Genomic DNA, 16,946 nt, shown 5'->3' on the forward strand with positions numbered 1-16,946 from the left:
GTGACCAGAACCCCGATGACGGTGACAACCCAGCTGCTCCTCCTCCCAGCAGCGGGCGGAAAGCCCTGGAGGGCTTCAGAGCCAAGAGGGGCGGGCGAGGCACAGAGCAGGCCCGTGCCAGGGGCCGCACTCCCGCAGGCCAGTTCTAAAGGCTCTCCGGTCGGACGCACTCTGCGTCCACGCCGCCTGCCTGGTGGTCAGGCGTCTCGAACCCTTCCCGACCAAAGAGGAGGTACTTAAATTGCAGTTGTTAGAAACTATGGGGATGAAATCGAGTGATGAAAAATAATGAAATATTAATTATCATGAAACCACTTGTTTGTAGGGTAACTGCACTTCACTTGGGTAACCATGTTACTACGCTTACTGTGGGGACAGAAAACGGATCTGGAGACAGGGGAGATGATGGGGGTGACCAGGAGAACAGAGAGAAGGGGCTCACGAGGGCCGTTTTTTCCCACCTGCTGCTCTGGGGGGCAGGAGGGCTCGGTGGGGGAGCAGCTGTTCTGCTGCGTAGGAACATCTGCTTGGACTTTGCCAGGGGCTGCAGAACAAACAGGACGGCTGGTGCCACCGTCTGCAGCTCAGGCCAACATCCCAGAGCCCCTGCCAGCTCCGGAGTCTGCCAGCGGGCCCGGCTCTTCCCCCAGCATGGCCAGGCTGACCTCATGTATTTGCTTTGCCTGCCGGAGCCCCACCAGCAAGGGCAGATTAAGTCCTACAGGACCTGACCTTTAGGGGAACATAACAAGTCCTGGAACACGAATGGAGATAAAGCGCATGAGGTTCACAAACACAGCCTTGGGACCCGGTCCTGGAACGGCGGCCCTGGAGCTCAGTGCGCTGTCCCAGCCAGGGACACTCATGAAGGGGAAGCAGGGGGAGCCTGAAGACATTACGCTAAATGGACAAATGCACATACTGTGTGGCTCCACTTCCACGAAGTCCCTGAGAGTAGTCGCAGTCAGAGAGCAAGAAAGCAGACCGGTGGTTGTCCGGGGTAGGGGAGGGGAAGGGAGGAGGTGTTGTGTTTCGTGGTTTAATGGGTCCAGAGTTTCAGGGCTGGAAGATGAAAAAGACCTGGAGACGTTGGTGATGACTGCCCAGCAATGTGAACGCTGGGTGCGGGTGCCACAGAACCACACACTGAAGAATGGTGGAAATGGGAATTTTCATATTATGTATATTTTACCACAATAAAAGGATGAAAATCTGGAAGCACTGGAAGCACTGTATAACCCACACATTTCTTCTCAGGCAAGTCCACTTGAATTCTGCGTGCCAAATGGCATTTCTGTTGCTCTCCCACATGCAAGTTAAACATGTCACACTTTTCTGTACTTCCACGTGACTGCATTTGCTATTGCCCGTGTCTAGAATGCCCTCCCCCCACCATCTGCTTGGTGAACTCCTGCTTATTCTAGAACTATCTACTCAGCCTTCCACCTAGCAAAGCCCTGGAGGTCAACGCCCATTCGCCATGTCCTCCCACTGAGTTGTGTCAGCAACAATACACCCGCCCCCGAGCCTCTATTGTCACTCCCCATTAACTAGCCGAGTGCTCATTTCCCCACTAGGCCATGCCCTCCTTGACAGCAAGAAATAGCACATATCTGTACCCCAGAAAATAACACCAAGACACAGGAGGCTGACAAATAGATGTCAAATAAATTAATGAACACAGTGGACGGTGGTTATTCACAGTGCCTGAGAAAACATGCCACTGTCCACAAGGGAAAAATCAATCTTCCAGAAATTAATGAATTAACAACTTAAGTTACTAAAGCTTGGATTCCATTCTACAAACATAAGGCTTTCAAGATCTGCCTCGACTTCTTTCATACTCCAGGGCACACTGTTGAGCACCTTAGCTTTTTATTTGATCCATGCATACTTCATTCAGTGAAGTGATTTACACCTTCCGTTATAGGTAAGGGCTGTCCTCCATCACCGCAGGGGCACAGTTAGAGGTAATCAGTGGGGGGAGTGGGGGGTGGTTATGCAGACAAACCTCTGCTCTCTGGGCTACCCAGCTTCCCTGAGTGGCAGCTCCCGTGCCCAGGAGCCAGAATCTGGGGGACAGGGTGCTCAGGAGCCATGGCAGCCCCTGACACTGTGTGTAGCTCAGTGACTCGCACTGTTCATTCATATGAAACCTCAAAAATGCAAGAAAGACAAAGACCAAAGTTGGTACTAAACCCAAATTCTAGAATATGCATGAGGCTTCTTGCGAACATTGGGTTGAGAGAGAAAGTTAGTTCCTATCAATCAACCTCAAGCCCAGTGCAACTTACTGCAGCCACGGACACATCACTGGAAGTTGGGTATAAAGAAAACCTCTGTAAACTGCAAAACACTTAAAGGGGCTCCTTTTTAAAGAAAGGAATATTCATTGCCATTCTATCATGAATGTAGAATTTGAGAATTTCGAAATTAAGTAGACCAGGAGAGCTTAGAGCCAAATTTTAAATCCCATTTGGGATACCTGCCAAAAAAGGCAGAATCCCAGACCCAGGTAAGTGCTCAGCAGAGGTGCTCACACAGCAGACCTGGGGTCGGCGAGAAGTTCGCATTTTTTGGAGGCAGGCAGTAATAGAGATCACACTGTTCATGAACACTATATTCTGGGCCACAGAAGCACATTATAAGAGTTCTTCCGTATTTTCATCAACATCCAGAATTGCCTTAGATGAAATCAATGTGTCACCATATATGTACTTTACAGTTTTCATAGTAGGTTTGAAAAGTGTAGATACTATTATAACAATTGAAAGACAGATTCTTATAAAAGCACTACTGCTGTTTGCTGTCAGACCTTTTCTAAATCAAAGGCAGCTAAAATTACAACTACTATGTTGGGAGGGAATTCTGCTGGGTGGTAAGTATCAGGTGTTCACAGATTGTGCTTTGTATATTTTGTGACTTTGAAATAGCTCATCAACAAAATTTTAAAAGAATCTTTGTGTTTGAAATGTATGAGAACACAAATATTAACCAAACATTTCATCTCACGGATGAAGAAGCCGCTGCTCAAAGATGGCAAAAAAAGTTCCCCATGTTCATTAGCCAAAAACCCACTCGTGGAACCCACATCTTCTGACTCCTGGCCCCGCTCTCCTTATGTCATCCAGCATCTGTTTCTTCCACTGGCCCCGAAGTCTGTCTCCAGGAAATAAAATCATTCATTCATTCCTCCACTCATTCAGTGCATGTGTCATGAGCGCTTTGATGTGCAGGCGACCCCATCTTACACAAGGAAGCAACAGAAGGGGGATGAACTTAGAGAAATTAACTTCACAGGATCTGGAACATTCTCAGGCTACTCAATGGAGAGCCTGCAACCCCTTACGAAATTCTTTCCCATGTGAATTGCACCGCCTGCCCTCATTTCCTTTGCTGCTTCCGACCTTGCTCCACACCCAGGGCCACCTGGCGGTGACCTGGGAAGGGCACAAAATGCCAATGAGGCTAGAAAAACATGGTAAAGGGGGCCTTTGAATGTAGGGAGGGCTTCAGGGCCGGAAATACCGAAGTTCAGTGCTATCTGGCACCCTGAGAAGTGGGGAGGGTACATCCAAACACAGATGTTCTGAGGGGGGGAGGCGTTTGCAGTGTCAAGAGACCAGCATGATGGCAGAGGGCAAATCAAACAGGCCCTCGGGTGGCAGAGAGTGGCAGCCTCAAGCTGTAGACTCAAGAGAGCCTCTGAGTGGTGGCCGTTCCCCGCAGCGAGAAGACCCGACAGGCTCTGGGCACAGCCATCACTTTCTCCGGCTGGACGCACGGTGACAGGTCACAGGGAGCTGCACAACCACCCAGGTGATTAAGGGGCGCAGGGGGGTGATGGATGAAACCAGATAAGAACCTACTACTAACAACCTATGGCCTCAGGTTGCTTCCCCCTCTGCCACCTCTCACACCACACACTGAGAACACACCTCTGAACCTTTTCCTTTGAAGTAAAAACAGGCTTAGGTGGGAGAAAAGCCCCAAGTGAAACAAAACCACCCCGACTCCGACCAATTCTGTCCTCCTCTAATATCTACAAACAGAACTCCTCTAAACTTCATGCAAGTAGAAGACAAGGAACATTATGATTGTCCTCCAGAGGAAGAAAAAAGACAACATTTAATGTAATTCATATCCACAGATACACACAACGAGAAGGAATAAAAGTCTGCCGGTATTTAGTAAAAGTCATGAATCTAGGATTTAAGGTTTTCTCCCTTAGACCAAAAATGGTTATGAGACAAATGATGAATCCTTCTGTTTTTCTAAGGCTCCATTTACTTCTCTTTAAAAGACAGCAATCAATCATGTTCTGTGACTTCCCTACAACCCACACCACCCACCATGCACCCTCCCCCCGACATGTACCTTGTAAAGGTAAAATGGAACATTTAAAAGCATTTGCACTCTTAGCTGTGTGACCTTGGGCAAACCACCTCACCTCTCCAGGAATTTTCTTCTGTGAATTTAAGGTATTGGGTTAGATTACATCTGAGCAGTTTCCCAGCTCTAAATGTGACTCAATTAGTACAATCTTCCAAGCTCTCTTCCAAGCACAAAGGGGGTGTCATATGTTGAAAAAGTCTACCTTGTACTGGAGAATCAGGGCGAACCAGGGCATAGGCATTACAAGGGAATTCAGAAGTCATGCAGCCATTCATGTGGGACTCCCTTCCTGCCCCTCCAAGCCTCTGATCCACTGAATCGTTCCCCCCTAGGCTTAGACCTATTGGCACAATGAGAAAGAAGCGAGGTTAGGTCTGGAAAACCTGGGCCTGCACTCACCCTCTGGGGGTCGTAAGAGTTTCCAGGTTTGAGGAGGAAAACGATGGGAAAACCACAGACCGCAGAACAGACGGCCACACTGAGAGGTCATGATGAAATGAAAGGTAGGGAGAAGGTCATTCTGGGAAGACACTGAACAAACTATCTGAGGAGGAGGAAGAAAACGATGCAATCAGAGAGTGGGGGGCTCGGAAGGCAGTGCTGCTGTCTGTTAAGTGACCATGCAGTCTCAGACATGGTACCGGCAGCTGTGTTTGAAAAGTGATTTCTTACGACGAATCTAAAACCTGCTCACAGAAGCTTCCACTTCCATGATTCTCTAAAGCAGTGCCTCTCAAACTTTAAGGTCCTTACAAATCATCTGAGAACCCTGCGTAATTAATTACAGGTTCCAGGCTGAGGGTGGGAAGGGACGGTTGCATTTCTAACAAGATTCCAGGTAATGTTCCCACTACTGGTCCACGGACCACACTTTGAAGTAGCAAGGCTCTAGAGCCAGCGGGCAGGTGTCCAAGAGGTATCTGGACGTGTTAGCGGTCTGAATGAATGACCTCAAGTCTTTTTCAGTGCTAACAGCCTAAGGTTCCTACCAATTGTATATGTCAATATTCTGAGTTACATAAAAGTTGAGAAAGGGTTTTTCTCACCAATAGCCACTTTTGCTGGTCAAAAAAACCAAACTCTAATATACAAGTGATAAAAATACAGTATCCAGATCACAAGTTCCCAGAAGGGAGGGGAATCTGAAGTTATTGACTCGTTCAAAACACAGTAATTTCCTGCCAGTAGGTGGCAATGTTTCCTCGGGGTCAAAGGGACCTCAAAGGGAATGAAGGTTTTTAATGCTGGCTGAGCAATGGGGCCACCTGGGAAACTGAAAATACACTAGTATCTGGATCCCACCCCAAATCCGATTTAATTGGGCTGTAGTGCAGCCTGGATCCAGGGATTTTTTTTTTTAATTACTAAAGCAGAGTAAGATGGAGCAGAGCCAGAGAAACCAGGAGACGAGGAAGGGTAAGAGGTAAATGCCAGTCATCGCATCACCCCTCATTCCCCATCTCCCGCAGCCACTCCACGGATGACTCAGCTGCACCACACAATCCCCACTCCAGCTCATCTTCCCTTTCAGCCCATCACCAATAGGTTACTTCAAGGCTGTCAGACTTTACTTCCTCCAAATCCCTGTGGCAACAGATGATCTTGGGCCAAAAGATCCCGGGATGGTTTATGTTTACGTAGGAAAGGCACTGCTATCCTTTGTTTTCTACAGGACTGTTTTAAAGCACAGCAAAGCGCCCTGCCCCAGAACTCATCCCCAGTACCAGCCTGGACTCCAGCGGTTGGCAAAATTTTTCTATTAAGGGCAAGACAGTAAATATTTTATGTTCTGAGGGACATGTGGTCTCTGTTCCAACTACTCAGCTCTGCTGCTGAGCACAAGAGCAGCCTTCGATAACACACAGACCAATGGCTATGGCTGCGTTCCAATAAAACTTATAGCAACAGGCAGTGGCAGGATTTGACTCCTGCTTTATGCCATCTGAATTTCTTCTGAATTTTCTATCTCCTCCCTATGATATTATGCGCAGGTACCGAGCACAGCCACTTGTGGCACCCACAGCACAGGGCTGAGACCCCTGCAAAGAGAATGAAAAATATGTGAGGGGGCCGCCTGGGGAGGCATGTGAGATTTGAAACATGGACCTAAAGTATAATGACTCCTCAGAAATGAGGATGAAACAGGGAGAGAAACCCCTAAGAACTGCAAAATCAACAGACAGGTTTCTGACATGGGGCTGAGTCCTGGGATTCTTTTTTGCATGAAGCACCGCTCTGTGACCTGAGGCAGATTTTCACCACCTCCAGTGGAAATCTGCAGCCAAACTTATCGGGAAGAGAGAATCAACTACTGGGAATGAGATATGACCACACCAACCCACCAAATGGACATTGACATAAACCTCACATCTTATGCAAAAATTAATGAAACATGGACCAAAGGTTTAATTGTAAAACTATAAAACTTCCAGAAGAAAACCAAGGAGAAAATCATAACCTGGGGTTACACAGAATTCTTAGGCATGACACCGAAGGGATGGCCCATCAGAGAAAATAAACGATACACTAGACTTCATCACAACTTTAAAACTTTTGTTCTTTGGGAGCCAGTGTGAAGGGAATAAAAAAACAAACTACTGACTAGGAGAAAATATTTGCAACTCACACAACAAAAGACATGTCCAGAGTTTATTAAGAACTCTCAAACTGAACAAAAAAAAAAGTAAAAATTGGGCAAAAGATGAAGAAAACTTCACTGGAGGATGTCTGAGAGGCAAATAAGCATGTGAGAAAAGGCCAACAAGGTTTAGTGGTTGGCCCAGTGGGGCTGCATGACGGGAGGAAAGGAACTGTGGAGACTCCTGCCCAGGGAGCTATGCTTAAAAATTATTTCTGCTCGCTGGAACGTTTAAAGTCTGCATCTCAAGTCTTAGGGCCTTCCGAGACATGTCCAGACCTCATTATAACTCCCTAAGACAGTAGGTATTCCCCCAAGACTGGAATAATGGCCTCCCATGGAAAGATGTTCAACATCATTAGCCATCAGGGAAATGCAAATGGAAACCACCGTGAGAACCCACTACATACCTACTAGAGTAGCTAGAATAAAAAATCTCACCACCGGTGAGGATGGAGCCACTGGACCTCTTTGTACACTGCTGATGGAAATGTAAGATAGCACAACCATTCTGGGAAGTCGTTCTGTAGTTTCTCACAAAACTAAACATACATTTATCATAGGCTCAGCAATCAAAACTTGTATTTCCGTAAAACATATGTGGTACTCAAATGCTTAGTGGCTCTATGTGCATGTTGCCAAAATTGGAAACAATCCAAATATCTTTCCAACAGGTGCATAAACTGTGGTGCATCTATACTATGGGATACTACACAGAAATAAAAGGAGTATGTAGATCGCATGTGATATATTGTTGCTACAAAAATGACAGGTCACTGGTTGGAATATTTAAAAAAATGTTTAATACATAAAAACGAATGGACTATTGATAACAGACAAAACCTGGAAGTACCTCACAGACATTTTGCTGAATGAAAGAAGTCAGTCTCCAAGGATTACATGCCATATGAGTACGCTTATACAACATTCTCAGGAAAGGCAAACTATAGTGACAGAGAACAAACTGAGAGCTGCCGGGTAAGAGGGCTTGAGGGTGTGATCACAAAGGGATGGTGCCAGGGAGATGTCAGGGTGACGGAGCAGTTCTGTGTCCTGATATGGTGGCAGTTGCATGAATTCATGCACACACCAAATTCAAAAAGCTATACCACAAGAAAGGGGAACCCTCCTACACTGCTGGTGGGAATGTAAATAAGTTCAACCACTGTGGAAAGCAGTATGGAGGTTCCTCAGAATGCTCAAAATAGAAATACCATTTGACCCAGGAATCCCACTTCTAGGAATTTACCCTAAGAATGCAGCACTCCAGTTTGAAAAAGACAGATGCACCCCTATGTTTATCACTGCACTATTTACAATAGCCAAAATATGGAAGCAACCTAAATGTCCATCAGCAGATGAATGGGTAAAGAAGATGTGGTACATATACACAATGGAATATTACTCAGCCATAAGAAAAAAACAGATCCTACCATTCGCAACAACATGGATGGAGCTAGAGGGTATTATGCTCAGTGAAATAAGCCAGGCGGAGAAAGACAAGTACCAAATGATTTCACTCATATGTGGAGTATAAGAACAAAGGAAAACTGAAGGAACAAAACAGCAGCAGAATCACAGAACCCTAGAATGGACTAACAGTTACCAAATGGAAAGGGACTGGGGAGGATGGGTGGGAAGGGAGGGATAAGGGTGGGGAAAAAGAAAGGGGGCATTACGATTAGCATGTATAGTGCGTGGGGGGCACGGGGAGGGCTGTGCAACACAGAGAAGACAAGTAGTGATTTTACAGCATCTTACTATGCAGATGGACAGTGACTGTGAAGGGGTATGTGGGGGAGACTTGGTGAAGGGGGGAGCCTAGTAAACATAATGTTCTTCATGTAATTGTACATTAATGATACCAAAAAAAAAAAAAAGCTATACCACAAAGTCAATTTTGCCCTGTTAATATAAAAATTGAAATGCTCTGGGCTGGATGAAACATCAGGATTGGGCTTGGGTCCTGCCTCCTTCTCTGCAGGAGTCCCCCACGCTCCAGGGCTGGTTGAGACTGAAGGTGAGGGGCACTGTCCCCAGCCTCATGCAAAACAGAGTGACAATCTGGACCCCCTGCCTCCCAGGTCAAGGGCGGAGGCTTCCAGCTGTGCCAGGAGCTGCAGGCCAGGAAAGCCTCCCACCGGCCTGGGCAGGGGGGCTGGGTGGGGAGCCTTCCCAGCCACAGGGCTCCCTGCAGCCTCTACACAGCCGTCCAGGCACGGCTGGGTCACTGCACTGGGGCAGCCGACACCCAGAATGTCGGGCGGCTGCCGGGCTTCCAAGCCTGGTGGCTCTGTCTGGTAACTCAGCCCCTATGGGAAGACATTCTTTCAGACCTGCGGGAACACCCTATTGCCTTAGGAAACCATAATCGGGACTGGACATGTCTCCATAGGCCCTGGAATTCAAGGTCAAATTCCAACATTCCAATGGGCAGAAATCACTTTTCAGCCTAGTTTCCTGGGCAAGAGTCTCACTAGCGTCGGTTCTGTCCCAGAGCACCTAGCCTGCTACCTTGTTGGTTTCTGAACATCTCTCCCTCACCACTCAATCCACACCTGGCAAAGGCTTGACTTGGTGCCATGGCAGGGCAGCACCAGGTGAAGTCGTCCAGAGAGGAAGAGGGATGCCGGGCATTCATTTCTACCCGACACCCTCCCTCCCTGCGGTCTCCATTCACACCTCCCTGGGTTTGTCTCTTCCCCCGGAGCATCAGGGGTCTGTGCCCTCCCCTCTGCCAGCGCCCTCGGTGGACACAGGAAACCCCTATGGTTGGCAGTATTCCCGGCGTTGGCCAGCGGGCCTCTGGAACGTGGCTGCGGAGCTCCCTTTTGTTCCCCATGCTCGTGCAAGGGGAAGGGTTACTCTAGAGAACCCAGGGCGTCCTTGTACAGGGCAACGCGGCAGCCATCTGGTCATCCCACTCACCCCAGGGCTCAGCTCATGCTCCCGAACCAGCACCCACACTGGTCTTTTTCCAAGGCAGCCCCCTCTCTCCCTCTACCATATTATCATTACTGCTGAGGCATTCAGCCTGGCTATGCACTCGTGTCGTTTACACAACAGTGCTCCGTAATTTCAGAGCACCTTCCTATCTGTTTCCCGACTTAACCTCCACTGGCTCTCACCAACTTGGCCTTCTTGTCCTCTCTCCCTTTCTCCCCTGAGCTATTTCAGCCACACACACCTTGTTCTTGACTCTGAAAATGTAAACACTGTCTGGAGGCTGGAGAGGTGGTGCTCTAAGGCTCATACTGCAGGGCGGGGCGGGAGGCAGCACAAAATCTGCACCCCACCACCACGCTAATCTTCCCAAAACACTCTATAACAGCTTCTGACCAACAACCCTCTGGAATAACAACATCCTACCTAAATCAGAAACTCAAAACTGATATTCAACACTTTGTATCAATGGCTGCAAAGTGCCCAGTTTTCCTTCCAACCGGAAGCTGCTCCCTGAAACATGTGGTTTCTTAGTTTTATTCTTCAGAGATTTTTGTGTTTGGCAAAAGACCCCCAACTCAGGTCGAGAAACCACACACACAGAGATACACAACCACCCACCTGCATCCTGCTTTATCCACAGAAGCTATAACCCTCATTTTTCTATGTTGGGGTTCCGTGTAATATTTTGACAAAAGGGGTCTCAGCTTAAAAAAGAAAAATTTGAAAATCACTGACCTATATGAAATATTACGTACCAGTAGTTCAACTTCACTGTGGTTTATTCATTATCCTGAAGATGCTTCAATTTTCTCACATCAGCACTGTCACTTATACGATTACTGCCTTAAAAGTGCTCCACAACCATTTGATCAATAAATATGAGAGATGCCCTCTCAAAAAAAAAAAAAAAAAAAAAAAAAAAAAAGTGCTCCCTCCAAGGAGTGACCAGCACTCAACCAGGTGAAGTGGGTGGGCCAGAGGGTGACACCAGCACAGGAAAGGGCCTCTGGAAAGTTCTGCGGCTCACAGTGAGCAGGTGCTGCCTGGGAGCGTGAGACGGGTGCGGCGCCGAGAGCACCGGCTGTACCTGGGCTAAGGTATTAGACTGACACTAGCCAGGTCCCAGTGAGTTTAGCCATGCTAAGAATTTGTCTTTTAACCCAGCATGAGTTATTAAATCCCGGATCTACCCCTTCTGTGGTCTGTGACCTTGGCCAAATCTCTTCTGCTTTGGTATATCAGAACTTCCTTAGTTTTTGCCCTGAGTATTAGAGGCAATAATACATAAAGAGCTGATTTAAAATAAATACATAAAGGTGTTTTTTTTTAAAGAAACTCCTCCCTCAGTCCCTTAATATTGTCAAAGGATTCCCATAAGTTCTACTCCAAATATCACTCCATAAAAACCTGTCCTGCCTATGATAACCTGAAGGCATTTCTTCCACGCTGCTAAGGCTGTTACACTCAGGGACTTTCTCATAATGTGATATGTAAAATGCACCTGACACTCTTAGAACATGGCTCCTGCTCATCTTCTCAACCAGAATCTAAGTTCTTTGTAGGCGGGATCTGTATAGGTTCAGCTTTATAACCTCTTTAGCAACCATTATAGGAATTTCAGCCAACTGTAAGGACTTGATCTGACAATGTAGAAAGATCACTCTGGCTGCTGTGTTGAGAAAATAAGAGGGCAAGGGAGGCGGCAAGGACCTTATAAAGGAGGTTGACTGACCCAGAGAAGTGAGAAAGTGTGTAAAAACTGTAAGAGCAGGCTTGCAAACACCACCCATACCTAGAGGCAGGGGGAGTACCACCAGTGGGCAGGCTCTTGACAAGGTGCCATTTAATTCTGGAGGAAGACAGTCCTCCAAACACAGCCAATGTGGTCCTTCAATTTATTTTTCCCTTTAAGATATTTGGTTATTCCAATGGCTATGATAAAGGGGAGTCACAGCATCACAGAACCTCAGAAGGGTAGGTTACAGAGCCCCATGGACTCTAAGCCCAACACTTGAAAAGTTACAAATAGTTACTTGGGTTCAGGAAACACAGACAGCCTCTAGGAACTATTTCTCTTTTCCTAAGAGTTTTACGACTTTTAGGAAATCAGGCTATTGAGTGGCCCACAGGCAAACTGTTCTCTTTCCCACTTTTTCAAAAGAACATTGGGAAAAAAAAGAACAGTAGCTAGACTGCCCTTAGAAAATTATCTGTAATGGTCACCTTGTTTTGTACCAATCATCACATTCTGAGCCCAAATCAAAGGCTCTTCTATGACTACGTTCCAAAAGAATATGTCATTTTAACAATTTATTGGCTTGGACTAATTGTGCCAAAAAAGAGACCTCATCTTCTCCGGGCTAAAACGAGCTGAATTCCTTTTATTGCTTCCCACTCCTTTTTTGATCAGAAAGATTCTCAGTTGCAACCAAGTATATTCAGATCACTGCCCAAAAATGAACACTAATTTTTAAAACTTTAATGTGTTTAACCCATGCCAGTTCCCAAAATATCAGCCACTATCTTTTCCTTACAATGTTTCAAATTATTTCTCAAAAAGGTAGAAGAAAGGTCCCTCATTTCATATTTCGATATCTCATAACTCTCCCACCAGGTTGCTACAAAGAAGCAAAGGAAATCCAATTTAAAAACAGGGACATGATATTTGATAACGAATAGTTATGATAACCAAGGAATTGTAAGGGTTATTTCACCATTAGAAATTGGCTGCCAGGTGACTGGCAGTTCCCAAACTCAGTGAGCTTAAAAGTCCAGGCACCAGTCTTCCTCTGGGGAGATGCTGTGGTCCCTCTAAGACAGAAAGGGGCAGCCAATGGGAAGGGCAGCCAATGGGAAGGGCAGCCAATGAGAAGGGCAGCCAATGGGAAGCCACATTCGGAAAGGGCACCGACCTAATAGGAGCTTTGCTTTGCCTGGATGGGCCTGTGGTGCTCGGTGAGTCCTTTCAATCTGGAAACAAATCTATCAACTTGGAAATTTTTCTTGCATTGCCTCTTTGACAAGTTCCTCCTATTTGCTCTTTCTGGTCTCTTGAACTTATCAATTGTTGAATTTACTAGATCAGCAAACCACAAAATCAATCCTTTTTCTCTCCTAACTTGTCTAATTTTTGACTGATTTCTTCTTCTTAACCTTTCAAGCTTTCTACTGATGTCTAAGTTGGACTATAACATTTTTAATTTCGGAGAGGTCTCTGATTATTCATTTTCATAGCATCCTGTTCTTGTTTTAGGACGTAGTGTCTTAATTCTAGGTGTTGTGTTTTTTTTTTCAGGTTCCCTTCTGATCTTTGCTCTCATTTTCTTTAGCTTCCTCCTTTCATTTATTTATTTTGGTCTATTACATTGGATAATTTCCTCAATTATTTCATGATCTGGGACTGCCCACCCCTACTTAAGAAAGAGGATGTCAAAAGCTGCCTGGAAATGCTGTGTGTGTGGTGGGGCTAGGTGACCTTCCTAACAAGAGGGCTTCACTGCACAGTGACTGGGACACAAACTGGCCCAGTTCCAGAAAGCTTCAAATGTCAAATTTGGAAATTTTTTTCTCTTGAAATCTTTTCTCTGGGACCACTGAGTTTCTCCAGAAAAATCTTCTTTCATATTCCAGCAACAGGGGAGGTAGCTATAGGTTCCCACCAGTCAGCTATTGAAGACTTCTACTTCTGATTTTCCTTCCTGTTGCTACACCTCACCCCTGCTTTCTGCATCAACCGGGATCTCTGTGTCTTGAGCCATCTCAGAGTTTTCCCACATCAGTCAACTTACCTGTCACCTGAAGCTATCTCTGTTTGCTGAGAGCCATCAACACACCCACACATTCCACCTTTTAAAAAGTTGTTGAATCTTTTTATTGACTATTTCCTCTCCTATTTCCTTTGTCCTACTGGTTATTTTAGTGGGAGGAAAAGATAAATACATGTAGTCAATCCATCAGGTTTCATGACCATTCCCTACACGGATATGCTTCCCTGGGAAAATTCTGTATGATTCTCTACATCAATTTGTGTGATGCTAAAACTCTAAGAGAAGCAGCCTCTTCTCTCCTGAAATAGAAGCGTGGAGGTAGCCTTACCTCAGAGGGGCAGACACAGCTCTGATCTGTCTGCTAGCTTTTCTCCTACTACAGGCCGACCACACATGGTTCTCTTTCGTTGGCTGTGCCCAAAATCCCATTACTCACTACACGTCATCATGATCCCTTTGTATGTGTCCAAGCTCTGCCACCCACAAACAAAAGGGCCAGACAACCACCATATGGACCACATCCCCTACATTATGCTACGGAAGAAAGAGAAGCTCTTACACACAGGACCAAGCATAATGTAATGCTACTATGATCTTCAGAAACTGTGAAAGGGTTTGAATCTTCCATGCGCCTTCCTAAGAGGTCACTTTTCTACCACCAAAAACAGGAGAGCAGTCATCCCACGCATCACTACTAAAATATGTATCCTCCAGGAAGACAAGGGCGAATGATCAGAATGATAAGCATCCTGGTGAAATGTTTTAATAATTAATAGGTCCTTCTATCAGGATTAGCTAGAAACCCAGAATTTCACAGAAGGCAAAGCACAGCCATTCCAGAATATGAAGACAGTGGGGATTTTGACAACAAAAGGAACCACGCTTAAGACCCAACAGAGAGAAACCGGAAGACAAAGGCTGAGGGCATGAGATTAAAAGTAACCTTCCCCCCGCCAGTATTAGAGTGGTGATAAAGATCAATTAATATCAGGCGGTGATACCAGAACGACTGAAAGGGAATCATTTTTCTACCAGGTGATCACGGTTGTGGACTGTCCAGCCCACCTAACACCTTCCTGGATTCCACCCCAAATCACCTGGCACTCACGTACACCTCCCACACATGTGGCAACATTCTATTCCGAGTCTTACTCCACCGGTACTTCTCTCTTAGGGCTAACTTTTCACTTGTTCATATTTTATTTCCCAAGTAAAATGGAGATCCTTGAGGCCAGGGACTTACAGCCCAGCTCACCAAGAACTTGGGTTTCAGAGTCTGTGCAGAAACCGCTTGTGATGCCCCAATACACAACACCTCCCCCGTCATAGAAATCCAATTTTTTTCTAGAGCACAGACACCCAGGATTATGACTTCATTTCCCAGCCTCCCTTGCAGCTGATGTGGTCACGAGACTAATTTCTAGCCAAAGGGACCCTTAAGAGTCTGTTGCGTGTGTCTCCTTTCTTCATCCCTGGCCTCAGACAAGACGTGTCAGACCACAGGGTCAAGGTCACACCAGGTAGAGCAACACACACAGGAGCCACGGTCTCTGACATCCTGAGCTACCAAACCACCTCGAGACAGTATTTATATGAGAAAGAAAAACTTCTACCTCTCGTAAGCTTCTCTTTTGATAGGTTTTTCTGTTCTTCACAGCTGAACCTGACACTAATAGATACGGAGTCCCTCGGATTTGGGCTCACTCTCAGCTCTGTCTTCTTCTAGCTGAATGATCTCAGGCAAGGCACTTGCTCCAGTTTCCTTGTCTTTAAAATGGGATTGACATTACCTAACTCGCGGTTGTTACAAGGATAATGTACACAGCAAAGAATCACACAAGTCCACAAAGGAAATGAGCTTATAATGGGGAGATGTGACCTGGTCATAAAAGAGAAGAAGGCTTCTCAGAGGAAGGGACACTTGAAATTTAAAACATAAACATTAGATAAGGAAGGCAGGAGGGCAGGAAAAACACGAGGCCAAGGTCACCATGTAGCCAAAGGCCCTGGGCTGGAGGGAGCGTGGAGGACACAGGGAACAGAAAGAAGAGCAGCGTGACCCCAGGAAAAATAAGGGGGCTGCGGTGAAGGTGAAGAGGCTGCCAAGGCCGACAGGGGCCACCTTACAGGCCGTGTCAAGCAGTGTGGTCTTTGGCCTGGTAGAAAAAGGAAGCAAAAGATGCGTTTAGGTTGAGAGGATGAGGTGGGCATGGCTGAAGATTCCAATTTCAAACACTCTGGCCACAGTACAAAGATAGATCCAGAGTGGGGGCGGGGCTGGCGTAGACGTAGGAGGCCATTCAGATGCTACTGCGAGGGTCCACTAGGCGTGTGGTGGAGACGGAGAGAAGCAGTTGGATTCAGGACCGAGTTTAGACGTAAAAGCAACAGAGCCAGGGCTGGACGGGGCGTGGGGCAGGCGAGAGAGGACCCGAGAGGGGGGCTGCCGAAGTCTGTGCCGCTGCCCGCACGGCGGTGCCACTCACTGGAGGACAGCTGGGAAAGAAGCCAGTTTACGGAGGAAGATGGACGTGACAATTCCGAGATGTCTTTGCGGAACCCAGGAGGAGATGTCAAGTAGGCAGTGGGGAAAATAATCAAAATCTGGAGTCAGAGAAGAGGTCTAAGCCAGAAGCATGAACTCCCGATTGTGTATAACTGAGCGTATGTGAGATTACCTAAGGGGAGCGTAAAGAGAGGAGAGAGAATGCCAATATTTACAGACTGTAATAGAGGGTCCCCTTTTCTATGGAACCATAGGAAAACACCACTTTGTCGACCAAAAAGGTTGACTACCAGCAACTTTTAGATGGTTCACCGTCTAACAGACAAGGACACCAAGAGGGGGTAAAACCCAGAGGGTGTGACGTTCTGTGAAAGCCGAAAAAACTTAAAGGAGTAATGAAGATCAATGGTGACACATGGTCCTGAGAAGTCAAGGAGGACGCCTGAAAACAGCCAAAGGGTTTGGAGAGAGCCATCACCAGTTCCTTTACCAAGAATTATTCTGGCAGAAAGATGGGGCTGGAGGTCAGCTTAAGATGGGAGAGAGGGGCGAGAAAATGCAGTAGAATGTAAGCCATTCTTCTAAAGATCAAACAAGAGAATACATTCAAAGAGTGCCTGGCTCGATTAAAGGGCTTGACGAATGAGTTAAATGATTTTTTTTTTTTATGCAACTCGTAAGATTCTGGTAGCTC

General features: G+C 46.4%; 1 protein-coding gene across 7 annotated transcripts in view; it reads right to left on the minus strand.

The window, feature by feature from the left end:
* Nucleotides 1-16,946, minus strand: part of LOC108405971 (carboxyl-terminal PDZ ligand of neuronal nitric oxide synthase protein) — a 251,651-nt gene that overhangs the window by 77,097 nt on the left and 157,608 nt on the right. The gene's annotated exons all lie outside the window — the stretch shown is intronic.

This window comes from Manis javanica, chromosome 14 (assembly GCF_040802235.1).
Source record: "Manis javanica isolate MJ-LG chromosome 14, MJ_LKY, whole genome shotgun sequence".
Taxonomy (NCBI): Eukaryota; Metazoa; Chordata; class Mammalia; order Pholidota; family Manidae; genus Manis; species Manis javanica.